The sequence below is a fragment of the Ceratotherium simum genome, chromosome 3, assembly GCF_057802395.1.
Source record: "Ceratotherium simum simum isolate JZ-2026a chromosome 3, ASM5780239v1, whole genome shotgun sequence".
Taxonomy (NCBI): Eukaryota; Metazoa; Chordata; class Mammalia; order Perissodactyla; family Rhinocerotidae; genus Ceratotherium; species Ceratotherium simum.
The window spans coordinates 25,583,126-25,599,061 of NC_141902.1; the positions used below are offsets into that span (position 1 = coordinate 25,583,126).

The window sequence follows — 15,936 nt, forward strand, 5'->3', positions numbered from 1 at the left end:
ATTACGTAAGAGCTGGCTTATAATCCAGGCTTTATCTATTAGATTTTTAATCTTTGGGATTAATTGAAATCTCGTCATCTATAAAATTAGGTGATTGGAGCAGGTGATTTCCAAACTACTAATTATAAATTTTTTGACTTGGTAGCTGTAGTGATTAAAAGGGAAATTGAAATATAATCTATTTACTCCACATCTAAATCGTGATCTACTGAGGAGACTCCATTCTTCTTCAGTAGGTATTGATGTCACCACTGTTCTGGGTTTGAAATTATAGTCCAATTCAAAAAATGTAACTGTTTATATGGTCTGCATATACTTTAATGTACACCCAGATACCTTTTTCTTGAGAGTGCCCAATTCTTGTTGGTAACTGTACATATTCAGTTACTACTAGGACAATAAATGTTTTACCATGATAAATAAAAACAAATAATTTAAATCTATAAATAAATATATAGATGAGAGGTAGGTAGGTAGGTAGAGGTAGGTAGATAGATAGATTGAAGTGCACCCTCCCAAGTCAGTTGCTATTTCATCTTTTAAATTTTTTCATAGACTGAACACCCTCCAATGCACTATATTTATTTATTTGTATTGTATATTATTTTTCTACCCTCCTACAGGTTATTAGAATATAAAATCATCAAAGGCAAGTACATTTGTCTTTTTGTCACTGATCTATTCCCAATACTAGCACTAGTGACTGGAAAATTGTAGCCTCTTAATATATATTTGTAAAATAGTGTTGAATGGAGTTAAGGGTGGAAGGTGACCGATCAGAATTGTAGCTTTCTCTTAAATTATATGAGAAGCAGCTTTTGACCGAAAAACTTTTCAATTGGTAGAAAACAAGCCACTCTTCATTTCAAGTTCTCATTAAATTTGAAGGCTAATCACCACATAACTTATTCTAATATCCTGTCCTAGTTTTCTTTCCCAATAGAAACTTATTCAGAGAAACCTCCTGGCCCCTAGAGTAAGTCATAAACTATGTATGTTTGCAAGCAAAGAGGAAAAGAGAGAAGTGGAGGATGAGTGAAGATAGGCTGGCTTGCTTTGAGGTCTATGGCTACCATGAGGTCACTATCATTTTTAAAATTAGGTATCAACTTACACTCATCAGAATGGCTATAATCAACAAGATAAGAAATAACAAATATTGCAGAGGATGTGGAGAAAAGGGAACCCTCATACACTGCTGATGGGAATGCAAACTGGTGCAGCCACTGTGGAAAATAATACAGAGATTTCTCAAAAAGTTGAAAACAGAAACACCATATGATCCAGATATCCCACTACTGGGTATTTATCCAAAGACCACAAAATCAACAATTCAAAGAGATTTATACATCCCTACGTTCACTGCAGCATTATTCGTAACAGCCAAGATGTGGAAGCAACCTAAGTGCCCATCGAGGCATGAATGGATAAAGAAGTTGTTGTATCTATCTATCTATCTATCTATCTATCTATCTATCTATCTATCTATCTATTTATCTAGATATAATGGAATACTACTCAGCCATAAAAAAGACAAAATTGTGCCATTTACAACAACATTGATGAAATAAGCAAAGTGAAATAAGCCAGACAGAGGAAGACAAACACCATATGATTTCACCCATATGTGGAAGATAGATAAATGGATAAGGAGAACAGATTAGTGGTTACCAGGGTGGAAGTGTGTTGGGGGGAGAGTGAAAGGGATAAAGGGGCACATACACATGGTGATGGATAAAAACTAGACTATGCAGTCTATAACACGATGCAGTCTATACAGAAACTGATATATAATAATGTACACCTGAAATTTACACACTTATGAGCCAAGATGACTTCAATAAAATAATTTTTAAAAATAAAATAAAATTAGAGATTTTCTACTATTGAAATTAGCCATCAGACACTCAGCCCTGCCTGAAAATGAAAAAGTTTGAGGATGAAGGAGCTGTGAGCTTCCACCTGAGCTAACAGAGGGCAGCTGACTCACAATCTCACTCAGTCCTAGAATGAGTCAGAATGAGGAAACTTAAACTGCCTGTTAAGTGGGATAAACTAACTGTGTGGTCCTCCAAAGCCCTTGAAATAACAAGTTCCATAACAAGAACAGAAGGGGTGGTCAGTTGTCCCTGTGGGAAGCACTTACATCGGGTATACAGAGCCTCACTCTATGCAGCACAGGATCCACTTAATGTTAGCACAGTTTCTCTAAGATTCTCAGGCTCTCCATGCACTTCCTCATTCAAGCACAGCTTCTTTTCATCCCCGCTCCATTCCAGCCAAAAGGCACTGTCAGCCAGAGCCGTCGGAGATCCTCTCCCTGTCTTTTCTTCTACTATGCTCTGCTCCTCATGGACATTTGAGACCCTGACATCAAGTCATAAGTCATGTTAGAGGAGTAAAGATACATGGCTAACCTTCGATTTGCTCCAAATCCTTTTCATGAGAGTTGAAATGTAAAAAGTAAATTTTAATTGTAAAATATATATGGATTTGGGACATATGCATACTCTCCTCTTCCTTCACACACATCAGTCACAGACGGCCCTTGTCTTCTGATGTCATTAGGATCACGTGACCATTTCTGCTGATATTTCATCTGAAAGAGAATAAAATAATCCATAGTCTCTGGTGAATATGATTCTAGAAAATTAGTGAATGAGAGAAGGGATATCTGGGGTCACAGAGTAGGAAATCTGAAGGAAAGCTCAGAATGGCAACACTGGGCCAGGAGAGGAACCTGGAGATACGAGTGAAAAAGGTTCTTTATCACTCATGGAGCAGAGATGTTTGACTATGAAAAGTGGATAGTGCTGGGGAAGGATGTGTGTAGTAGTGGCTAGATAAAGGTGAGAGTTGGCTGAATATGCAAAAAACATTAAAAGACAAACGTGAACATTGAGGAGTTTGACTTGAACAATAGCAAAAGCAGTCAAATCTGGAGAACTGTTTCAAAGAGTAAAGTTACAGTGGGTATATTAGACGTTGTTGGTACCCTGCTCAAATTCTCTCAGAAACCTCATATGTGCTCATCTCCCAATTTCTGTGTGCTTTGCTGCTGGCAGCTTAGATAATAACTGACTTTTGTGGTTATACTAGAGACCAGCTCCCTTGTCTCTAAGTGGGACAAGTGTAGTAGGATTTATACTCTAGAGCTCCCCACAAAATCAGGCTGACAGAATGTCAGGAACATCATCTGAAATCTGGCCCTTGTTTGGCCTTTTCCCTCCCCATTCAGGTGCACAAATCCTCATCTCAAGGTCGGCCTCTGGGGAACAGGACCTAAGACAGTGGGTATTAAAAAAGTTTGTTCATTATTTTCATTGATGAAAAAATAGCAGTACTGCTCATAATTATGATATCTTCAAGAGACTTGACATACCTATTGTGTCAAGCATTGTACAAATCAACACTAATACTGTTTTCTGTTATAGAGTCAGAAACTTAGAATAGATTAGTGTTCATTTATTTTGGATAATGCCTCTAAGCACAACTAGTGTTTGATTTAAGAAAAGATATGGCCGTCCTATTTTTCATCATTAATAGTCTCAGAACACATGGTTGTTTTATGATGGTAAATCATGCTGTGTTTGATAAATTACATTTATGGCAGAGTTAGACTGAGGACAAGATGACAGCTTTCTTTCTCAATGGAGAAAGTCAATGTATCTCAAAGAAAAGCTGAACTTTTGATTATCTTCTATCTAGGTCTATTTTATGTGCTAATAACATGAATAGGAGGCTGTGAATTCCATAATGGCAGTGTGAGGGGATCCATGAGTACTTTCCCCAGCAAAACAACTATAACTGGTGAAAAATATTTTTTAAAAAATTAAAGTCTCTGGACATTGTCTCAAGGATATACAGTGAATAAAAAAGGTTATACAGAGAAATGTTTATTCATGAAAATCTACTAAATCTCCACAAGAACAGAAAGAGTCTGTGGCATTAGAGCCATGACCCACTCCCCACCCCCCAGCTCAGCATGATGGAAGCTCTACTTTGGGTGGATGCAGTCAAGAATGCAGGGCTCTCCCTCCCCACAGCTCCCAGTATGCACTATGGTATTTCCCTGGAGGGGCTGACTTCTGACATTTCTCATCTCCTTCAGCTTTGTTTTGCAGAAGCTCTATTGCAAGCAAGAGGAACTGAGAGGTCTAGGGCTACTTTTCACCTCCCAGCGTCTACTCAGAGGGCAGAAGCTCTAACCCAGGAATGGCAGACTGAGAAACTGGGAGTCTATTGCCCTGACCCCAGCTCACTCAGAGAGTAGTGGTTCCATACTGGGAAAGGCAAGCCAAGAAGACCGGAGAGTATTGTCCCCCACCCAGTACACTGCTCATAAAGCTGAGATGTCACTATGAGATAAGCAGGCCACTCTCCCTTCTCACAGCTCCAGAACAGTGGCACAGAGGTTATGCCAAGGGAGAGAAGCAGCTGTAAAAACAGAGAGCTCTCCCCTAGGGAAGAATTTATTTGATACAGAGCATCGGGAGGTTCAAGTTTAAGGTTGCTGCTGAAGACAAAGGAGATTTTGGTGATAAGCAATTAAGACAAGGCCAGTAGCTCAATGAGAGCCAAATGCTAAATCACAAGACAACTAGTTAGAAATTTAACAGCGAGAACAGGAAAAGAGACAGCTAGGAAGAGTCTTCTAGGGGTCTGAAAAAGCCTCAAAGATGAGCCTCAAAGACTACCTGTGCAAAGGAGCTTGGATTTAATTGGGTCAGATCTTGGAACAGTTTATCTTCCCCAGGACATTGTTGAAAACAGTAGAACAATCAGCTAGCACTGAATGGAGGCTATTGGCTAGGTGTGATACAGAGGCATATAGTTTAACACAGAGATCAGGGAAAAAGATTGTCAAAGAGAGCTTTGCTAAAGCCACTATCATGCCAGAGTGTCTGGGCACATATCCAACACTGTGTCCTTGGAATAACAACATCATAGGCTGCACACTGTGGGGAAAAAGGACTTAACAGAAATAGTCAAGTCACTAAACAAATAAATAAGTAAACAACAACAAGCCCTAGAGGGGGTGTGGAATGGATGTCCAGAGTTTCTATAATATATGTGGTAACCTAAATAATGGCCCCCAAAGATATCCAGGTCATAATGCCTGGAATCTGAAAATGTAACTTTACATGGCAAGAATTACTTTGGATATGTGAGTAATTAAAGGATATTAATATGAATTATCTTGGGTTATCTGGTTAGGTCCAAAATATAATCACAAATATCCTTATACAACAGAAGCAGAAAGATATTTGACTCCAGAAAAGGAAAGAGATGTGGTGATGAAAGCAAGAAGTTGGAGCTATTCAAGAAGGAATTGTGGGCCAAGGAATCCAGGTGGCCTTCAGAAGCTAGAAAAGGTAAAGAAATGGATCCTTCCCTAGAGCTTCTAGAAGGAATCAATCCTGCAAAGACCTTGACTATGAAGCTGGGTACCTGAGAGGTACTGTAGGTACTAAACCAATTTGTTGTTTTTCCTGTTTAACTTGCGGGGTGACCCAGGGGTCTCCGGGATTTGTGAGCTTGTTTTCTAGAGGATTTGTGAGCTTGTTTTGCAGAAGAAAGAGAAAGCCTTCAAGGAGTTTGCAATCACCAAATGGCCAGCCCTCAGCAGACATTGAAGCCTAGAAGTCAGATTGCCCAGGGGCTTATTGGTAGTGACCCCTTTGTTTCTCCAAAGCTCCTCCTGCCAATCCCCTTAGCTTTATAAAAACCCCCTGCTTTCTGTTCTTGGGGAGGTGGATTTCTGTGAACCTAGGTTCCTGCCTACTTGTTTTGGTCAATTCAAATAAATCTTTCCCCATCTCCAAGCACCTATATCTTAGTGTTTGGCTTGCTGTGTATTGGGCACACTAAATCGAGATTAAGAGGTTCAGTATCAACTATAGCCAATGAAACTGATTTCAGACTTCTTGCAGAACCATAAGAGAACAAATTTGTTTTGTTTTAGATCAAGGTGTCAGCAGGGTTTGTTCCTTCTGAGGGCTGAGAGAGAATCTGTTCCATTCCTCTTGCCCAACTTCTGATAATTTGGTGGCAATCTTTTGTGTTCCTTGGCTTTTAGAAACATAACTCCAATCTCTGTCTTCATCTTTATGTTTTGTTCTCTCTGTGTGCCTGTCTCTATGTCCAAATTTTCTCTTTTTATAAGGACATCAGTCATATTGGATTAGGGCCCATCCTAATGACCTTGTCTTAATTTAACTAATTACATTTGCAATGATCCTATTTCCAAATAAGGTCACATTCTGAGGTACTAGGGGTTAGAACTTCAACATATAAATTTGTTGAAGGGAGAACAACTCTACCCATAACAGCAACCATAAGAAACTATGTAAAATATATTATCTGAAACGTCCAGTTTTCAAGAAAAAATTATGAGACATGGAAAGAAACAGGAAAGTATGACCTTTATACAGGAAAAAAAATGGGCAATAGAAACTGCTTTTGGAAAGGTTCAAATGTTGGACTTAGCAGATAAAGATTTCAAAATAGCTAATCTAAATATGTTCAAAAAACTAAGGGAAGTGTTGTTAAAGGAGGTAAAAGAAAGTATGACGGTGGCATCTCATAAAATAGAGAATATCTATAAAGAGGTAGAAATTGTTTTTTAAAAGGAGCAAAATGGAAATTCTGGAGTTGGAAAGTACAATAATCAAAATAAAAAATTCACTAATGGGGCTCAACAGTAGATTTGAGCTCCCAGAAGAAGGGATCAGTGAACTTGAAGCTAGATCTACAGAGAGAATACAATCTGAAAAACAGTGAAAAATGAATGAAGAAAAATGAACAGACTCAGAGAAATATGGGGCACTATTAAGAACACCTACATATGCATAATGAGAGAACCAGAGGGAAGAAGAGAGATAAAGAAGCAGAAAAAATGTTTGAAGAAATAATGGATGAGAACTGATTTGACAAAAAACAATCTACTCATTTAAGAAGCTCAATGAATCCAAGAAGGATAAATTCAAAGAAATCCACACCCAGACACAGCAAAGTAAAGATGTTGAAAGATAAAAAGAAAATCTTGAAAGCAAAAAGAGAAAAACAGGTCTTTATATACAAAGTAACTCTAATGAAATTAACAGCTGACTTCTTAACCAAAACACTGGGCCAGAAGGCCGTGGAAAGATATATTCAAAGTAAAATATAGAAAGAGAAAAATATCGTCAATGAAAAATCCTATATTTGGCAAAAGTATCTTTCAAAAAGTAAGGTAATAAAAGACATTCAAAGATAAATACAAACTGAGAGAATTCATTGTTCTAAGATCTGCCTTACAAGAAATAATAAAGGAAGTTTTTATAGCTGAAAACAATGACCCGACAGTAATTTTCATCCACACACACACACACAAAAGTACACCATTCGGGGTAATTATTTAGATAATTATAAAAGACAATGTAATTGCATGTTTATTCTACTTTCTTCTCTTAACCAATTTAAAGAGCAATTATATAAAACAATTCATAAATAATTGTATTATTGGGCCTATTACAAATAAAAATGTAAAATATTTGACAATAAGAGCACAAAGGAGGAAGGTGCTTGCAAAACTGTATAAGAGCAGAGAAATGACACCAGAAAGTAGCTTTAATCCACCAGAATTAATGAAGAGAACCAGAAATAGTAAATAAGAAAGTTAACACAACAAATCCCATAGATACATACTTGTTTTCCTTTTTTGTCTCAGCTTCTTAAAAGACATGAAGTTACAAAAATATAAAGTAATAATTATAACAATGTACTTGTGGTTTGTAACGTATAGAAGGACTATGAATAAAAATTATAGCACGAAAAAGGGAAAAGGAAATAGAACTACATAGTAGCAACATTTCAATATCCCACAGCAATTAAGTTAGCGTAATTCTAAAGTAGACACTGATAACTTAAGATGCCTATCATAAGCTCTAAAGTAAGCACTAAGAAAATTACTCAAAAATATAGTAAAAAATAATTAAAGGTATTAAAATATTACACTAGAAAATATTCACTTAATGCTAAATAAAGCAGTAAAGAGAGAATAGAGAAACAAAAAAGACATGGGACATAAAGAAAATACAACCAGAATGACAGACATAAATTCAACTATATCAATAATAACATTAAATGTGAATGGATTAAACAATCCAATCAAAAAAGCAGAGACTATCAAACTGGTAAAAAAAATGATATACAACTATATGCCATCTATAAGAGACACATTTCAATTCAAAGACAAAAATAGGTTAAAAGTAAAAGGATGGAAAAAATATATTATGCAAGCAGCAAACATAAGAAAGGTGGAATTGCTATACTATTATTAAACAAGATAAAATTTGAACCAAAAAATGAAACTAGATATAAGAGGGATATTTTGTAAAGGTAAAGGGGCAAATTCATCAGGAAGATATGACAGTTATAAACATATATGTACCTAAAAACACACCAAAATACATAAAGCAAAAATGAATAGAAATAGACAATTCAATAATAATAGCTGGAGACTTCAATATCTCACTTATAATAATAGAACAACTAGGCTGAATATCAACAAGGAAATAGAACACTTGAACAACACTATAAACCAGGTAGACATAACAGAAGTCTACCCAACAAAAACATAACACACATTTTGCTCAAACATGCAGGGAACATTCCCCAGGATAGACCTTATCCTAGTACATAAAGTAAGCCTCAAGAACATGAATGGGATTTAGTTGAATGGAATATACGTTTTAATGTTTTTCCCACAATATATGAACTTGCAGCAATTTTGTTTGTTTGCTTTGCTGCACTAGTAGGATGGGATGCAAGTGTCTGCAACTGCTTTGGGACATGTTGTGGTGAGGCTGACCTGAACATTCTTGACACACCTAGCTAAGCTAGATCATTGTCTAATAACATCTTTAACAGAGTAATTTTCCTTTTCTTTTAATTCTTTTCACTTTTTACCCTTTTAGAGTCCAGCATACTGTTGCTTAAATATTTATTTTAGTTCTGTCCTCTTGTCAACTACTCTGCTAGTTCCAAGCTAAAGGTTTATAGTACAGAAAGAGGTGTAGATTGAGAAGGAAAGATAAAAACCAAATCCCAAACCTGTAGGGCCAAGAAGTATCTGTGGTTAATACTCCACCAATGTGGGTTAGGAATATTAAGCTGCAGAAACGCTGTGTGTTGGTCTTGTGATGTGATTGTGGTTGGAGGAGGAGCTGAGCCCAGCTGAGGGTTTGTGTACAGGTTGCAGGTGCCTGGGGAGCACTGTGGCTCCACAGCACAGAAATAAATGGCTGAGTCTGTGGTCTGGGAAGAGGAAATATACAGTGAGCTGTGGCGTTCTTTAGCGACTGTCACAGCCTTTAATCTTCCATTCTGCTTTGTCCCTGAAGGAATGTAAAACAGGCTGATGAGGTGGCCCCCAGGATTTTGGCGAAACCACTGCAAGTTGCTCCCAGAGGTGGAAAAATTGCACCGCAGTGTGGAACTGGCTCCCTCTTGGAGACTCAGGGTTGGGGGACTCTGCTCCACCTGCTCTCCTCTCACATCTGATGAGAAACGGAGAAACAGTCACAGGTGATGGTCACTGTAACACCTACAAAACCTGAAAAATACCCCCTTAGATTATGAGAAGGATAGAAAGTCTGTAAGACTTGTGAGCTCCTTTCCCTCCCTCCCTCCCTCAACAATACTGCAGGTGCTAAATCCCTTCAGATTCCCATCTGGGACAGCCCCGACTCACAGCAAACCTGGGTGCACAAAAGCCCCAGCACAGTGCCCAACAGCCTCTTCATGATGCTTTGCCTTGTTGCTCGGGACATTTTCACAACATATATTTAACTAAACCCTTGGGCAGTGAGTGTCATGACTTGGTTCTGGAACTGTTCCTGCTTCTGCAACCAATCAGCCTCACCCACAAACCATGCTCAGGCCCAGACACTCTGTGACAGGAAGCCCCACCCTCCAGCCTCACCCTGACTGATCATGGGCTGGAGGGTGCTGGAGTGAGAAGGGAAAAGAAAGGTCATTATTCTAGTACTCTAGGGGATTTTCTGATAATCCTGGTTGTAGTAAAAAGTGTGAGAAGGAAAGGGAGAGGCCTCCTCAGGAGGGACAGGTGCCTTGTCTATGCTAATTACAGCCTAGGGGGGATCATAGAAAGAATATTCACGTTTTTAAATCCAGAAAACAAGCACGTGTTCTGACAAAAAGATTTTTACTAACCTATGAATTAATTATATGAGAGTCATTCCCCCAGTCATACAAAGTAATAAGAACCTAAACGTTGTGTATTGTATACTTAATGAATTCCTATTATTGGGATATATGAAATGTATGGATTGAGACTGTCCTGGAACAACCAAGACTTGTGGTAAATATTGTTATAAGAAATGAATGTAATAAGACTCTAAACTGTGAAAAAAAAATAGAATCAATTAGGACATTACTTTTGCATATTATCCTTGCTGCTGTGTAACATATTTTGTTTTCTAATTCTTGTCTGTAAAAACTTCCTGTGGTTCATGCTTGCAGTTCAGTTCATCTTTTTTCTTTCTAATACCTTTGTCTTCCTCTTTTCCTCCCACTTTCCCCAATCATTACATTGCTACTTCCAAATTCCCCTTTTTTCCCTTAACTTCTCTCTCTTTCCTCTTTTTGATTTTCTAGTTTCAGGAAAGAGACAGGAAGAATATTAAAGAAAAAGTGGAATTCAATGGTTTACAAAAATTTTTGACCCTATGAAATGGAACTTCACATTTTCCCCTGATATATAAAAATCTTAGCAATAAAAACAAAAAATCAGAAATATCTGATTTCTATACTTTGGAATTCTCCATCTTCTGTTTTGCTTTATATGATTCAGATCCAGGAGTCCTTTCTGATAGATACACATAAAGATAATGGCATAGATAAAGATAATGATAACAATGTAAATATAGATGTATGCATTACAGTTATAGGCTTCTAGTACTTGATCTAGGGAATAAAGCAGAGGTTTTAATTGAAAGGAATATTCAGCAAGAAGCATATTTTTTTGTGTGCTGATAATTATTAGTTTTTCCTTACACACAATTATTCTCCCCTCTTCACTAGCCCCCATTTGCACATTCAGAGAATTTCTCAAATCTTTCAACAAATATTCACAACTAGGTCCCACAGGGTAGTCCCTGGGCTTAAGAAAAGCCTATAGTGCCTCCTAATGGGCTAAAACCTTAAGAGAGGAACACTTCTCACTCAGCAGATAGACATAACTAAGCCCAGCTGGCTTTTCCAGGGCTGTACCTGTGGAATGACTTGAAGCCACAGAACTGCCCACAAGGATGGACAATACCATAAATAGGGCCAGGAGTGCCCACAGTGCCTTTTTATGAAAATAAATTCTTTCATATAATATAATTTTATGTAATGATATGAAAAAAATTCATTTAATTCTTACCTACAACCTGATAAAAAATGAATCCTCCAATGTGATCCAGTTTAGCCAATATATTTAAGCGAGTTATAGAGCTGGGACAATAAAAAATGAGTTAGACCCTGTAACTTCCTTCAGAGAGCTCGTGATATAATGGAGGAGACAAACATCTCTGTATACCTAGTAAAGGCCTAAAGGATGCCATAATAGAAGCATGCCATGAATACTACATGAACACCAAGAGAATAACAATTATTTCAAGCCTGTATTACAGAGACAACTCAATGGAAGGTGTGATACGGTATGCCTTCTATGGAGGTGACAAGGGAGAATAGTAACAAAAGGAAAGATGAGTGATCTTTGAAAGGTGACCCTTTATTTTAAATACAAGGAACAAAGAAGACGAGCAAGTATGTGGAGAGGGCCGCGGATCACAAACACACACACACACAAATAAATGTACTAAAGAACATGGGCTGTCTGCGTCACTTGGGTCCAGGCACAATCTGTAACCTTTCAAAACTACTAACACCCTTCAGGCTCAAGGAAAAACACTTATTCACATCAGTTGCCCTTGAAACTGTATTTGAATATCAGAAAAATCTATGGATTGTGCTGCTACTGACATTGAGGACTTGCTTTGATTTGGAATTTGGGGGGATTTTAGGGAAGAGAAAAGAAAAATTAATTAGCCCAGTCTTTCCTCTCAGATGGCATGGATGCCATAGATTCTAGCATAACAAAATATTGCTTCCTGGGAGAGCTGAGGATTCATTTTCTTTCTCTTTTATTTGCTCATCTGTGCTTGTAAAGGGCACTCGTGAATCAGCACAGTATTCACAACAGTTGCCTATGATGGCTGGAACACTTTGCTGTCTTAAACAGTATTACTTTAAAGTTGTATATATTTATTCTAGCCTGAACCTGCGTACAGAGTGATATTGATTATTTACTTTAGCAACTAGATGGATGTTGAAACTAGAACTGTGAACAGTTTTATTTTTATAAAAAATATTTATAATTGTTTTAAAATAAATTTTAAACAAAATTTCAGTTTTAAATACATCTTATTAAAACTGTTGATTATTAGTTATTATTTGTATTTTGCTTTTTAGCTTTAGCGGATTATTTTAAAAGAAAAATAACTGTTTTTGAAAACATATGAAAATTTTAGTTTGTGCTCTTGTCTCATACTAATCTTGTCTCATATTAATAATAATAATCCATTGTAAATGGATTTGGAGGTAAAGGGATGGAAAATGAGGACCTCTGTATTTTCACTGAAGTAGAGAGTGAAGTGATCTGCAGACACTGAAGATCAGATGAACTGTTCAAGGATGTTGCAAATGTTTACTAATGGCTCTGTGAGAAACAGTGTAGAAAAGTAAGTAAAGATGATTAAGGATTCGATAACTATTATCGGCCACTCAGCAGGTATTACAGCAATTGACTTAGAAGGGGGAAAAAAGGGAAAAAGGGAACATGGGTGGGTCTGATGAGGAAAGAGTGGGTCACTCATAGAACAACCAACCCCGAGATTCCACATGGAACTTTAGCAGGACTGTGTTTAATTTAGAATGCCTGGTACTGCGGGCCGCTGGATAAAGAAAGTGTTCTTTCCTTCATACTATATTATCTTTGGAAAGATCACCTTGTACACATCCTTAAATGCTAGCTTTAAGTCCGCCAATGTCAAATATTTTAGTCAAAGTGCTGAAGTTCTTTGAGGAAAGAAGCCTCTCAGGATACTAGTAAAATAATCTGGAAATAATGCTTTTGAAATAAGCAATTGTCCTGGATTTTCTGATTGCTTGAGAGATGAGATTAGTACTGTAAAGTCATTCTCTGATTTGCCTTGTACCAACTCACACGCCCAACCTCAGGCCATCTTAGCCCATCACTATTTCAGAGGATATGGGAGCAAGTAACTTCCTCTAGCTTGTTGAAAATCCTATAGTTTCATTCCCTTCAGAATCCTGACTCTAGAATAAAAATGCTGCAATTCAGAAAACAGTACTTTCCTTTGGAAAATGGAAAAAGAAAGAAAAACATCTAAGATTTCCATAGAAACTAAACACTTCCCAGGATTCTGTACTCTCTGTACTGTTAGCCTTCAAGGAACATGACAAATTCCTGAATATAATTCAGGCTGAGTCCCTGAGTCTTTTAAGCTACAATGTGTCAGGAGTTATGTATTTAGCTCCCCATGCTGTTCCAGGCACTCTGTCACTCAGAGCACAGAAGTAATTGGCCGAGTCACTCCAATGGGCTAAGGGTTTCCTCAGGTGGAAGGAGGTTTCACTCTTCCTAAATTAGGCCTCAAAACTGTTGATGTCTGAAACAAGGCAGTTTCCAGATGTGTACTTCAGGAGAAGCTGGAGTCCTTAGTTGGGATATTGCACATACCAGAAGAGATTAGGTGGAACACAAGAGGAATTTTTGTACCTCAGCTCTGGAGGGGATCCTTCAGAGATGGTGATATGGACGCCAGGGTCCACAGGGACGTCAGGTGATGTGGATCACTGACTGAGCTCTGGTTCCTCCTGAAACATCAATGCTGTATCAATGAACTCAGCTAAAACAAAAAGTCTCCATTAGGAGTCAAACCAGAACAATGTTCCATTTGTGGACTAGGGAGCAAATGGAACGGTACTCACTCAGGAACAGGAGCACCCCAAGCATCAAGGTGAACACCAAGGTCATGGCTGAGCAGTGAAGAAGAAGGCAGCTCCTTTCTGAGAGATTCCCCACAAACAAATAAAAACCTGATGACTGGGGGCCTTGAACCCAGGTTGCTCTGAGGCTGAGGAAGAATGACAGGGGATTTAGACTTCTTAGAGACGTGGTAGGGACTGTTAGAAAGAGATGCTCTCTTGACAAAACTGCCCACCTCTGGTGTCTGAGGTTCTTTATGTGTCCCTCTCTAAAAAATGTGGTCAGAACACTTCTTTAAGCTGTAGGAAAGGAAGGTTTTTGTGAGTTTATTCTGATCTCTTAGAATTTCCAATTTAGGCAACAATGCCCTCCAGAGGCTAAATAGAGAGCAAAGGAGAAGTTCACAGTTTCTGTGAACCTTCTTCACCTACTTCCTGCCCTACTGTGGTTGAATTTCAAAGCATTATGATTATGTACAGAGAAGGATTTATGTTTTGTAGGCCCTGAAACTTATAAAATGGGGGCTTTTTATAATAACTAAAAATTATGAATAAAAAATTGGATAAAAATAATCTTTTAGAATGAGAAATCAAATCATAACAAACTACAAATTTTAAAAACCAAATACCACAAACATCATAAAATCTGGAAAATTACGTAATATTTTGTTACTTATTTCCCTGACACATTTCTATAATACTTTTTGTTTCTATATTATTTTGGCTCCATACTTTTTAATTGTCACTTCATGTGACAATAAATTGTAATATTTCCTATATAGAAAAAAGAAAGATAATTCAGTCTTTACTCCTAGCATGTCTATCAAAAAATTTTTTTTCTTTTAAATTCACAGTGCATTATGAAAACACTACATAAATTTTTGAGGTTATAGTCAAATTTTGTAAAATATGTCTTAAGTTACAATATGCTGTAAGATTTCATTACATTTCAGGTTTTCTTATGCTATAATGAATCCTAAATATTATGAACTGATGATACTCATTAACCAGTTTAATAAGCCTGTTTTAGTTACCCATTGTTGTGTATCAAATTACTATAAACTTTAAGACTTAGAACAACACCCATTTATTATCTTCTGGTTTTTGTAGGTCAGAAGTCTGGGCATAACTAAGTATCAAATTATGTTTATTTCTCTCTAAAACCATTGTACTAATATTGTTTATTTAAAACCCATGTTTAAGGGGGTGAACTCAAGATGGCGGCGTAAGCAGACTCGGAACTCACCTCCTCCCATGGACACAGCCAATTTACAACTACTCGTGGAAAAATTACCCCTGAGACAGAACTGAAAACTGGATAAGAGGAACTCCTGCAACAACGGACAATCCTAATTGAGGTGGAAGAGGCAGAGACTTCCTTCCAGGAAAGGAAAAACGCTGCCTTCACAAGCCACCAGCTTCACGGCCGCCGGGAGCAGCGCACAGGTACGCAGCCCTCCCTGGAGGAGTGGGGCCGAGCCAGGAGCGCCCCTGCTGTGGGCATTTTGTGGAGCCAGCACAATCGAGACCAGCGGCATAATATCTGACTTTGCCTGCTACTAAAACATTGGGGAGTACCCCAAGAAAAGCTGGTTCACAAAGAAACTAAAACCGGCTCTTAAAGGGCCCGCGCGCAAACTCACCCGTTACAGAAAGCATCCTAAAATCACCAGAAAGAAAGGTGCACAGTGCTGTGGTGACAAGAGACTCACCTAATAGGCCCTGAGTGCATCTCAATGAGAGGTGAGACCTCTCCAGGGACTGGGAAATTGGCAGTGGCCATTGTTGTGGCCTGGTGTGGGCGTGCTGACACAGGGCCATTGGAGTTCTCCCTCAGGCCTGCTAGCCCAGGTCTGCCCCACCCTCTAGAGCACA

At 38.0% G+C, this 15,936-nt stretch overlaps 1 long non-coding RNA gene and 1 gene segment (V, D, J or C); both read right to left on the bottom strand.

Moving 5' to 3' along the window:
• The window catches only part of LOC101391383 (T-cell receptor alpha chain constant-like), a 440,175-nt gene that overhangs the window by 400,935 nt on the left and 23,304 nt on the right, over positions 1 to 15,936 (bottom strand).
• Positions 2,077 to 14,363, bottom strand: LOC147917463 (uncharacterized). Its single transcript, XR_015549957.1, has 3 exons — positions 14,065 to 14,363; positions 13,853 to 13,950; positions 2,077 to 2,599 (listed from the first exon to the last, which is right to left on the bottom strand). It is a non-coding gene; the product is annotated as an uncharacterized LOC147917463 (long non-coding RNA).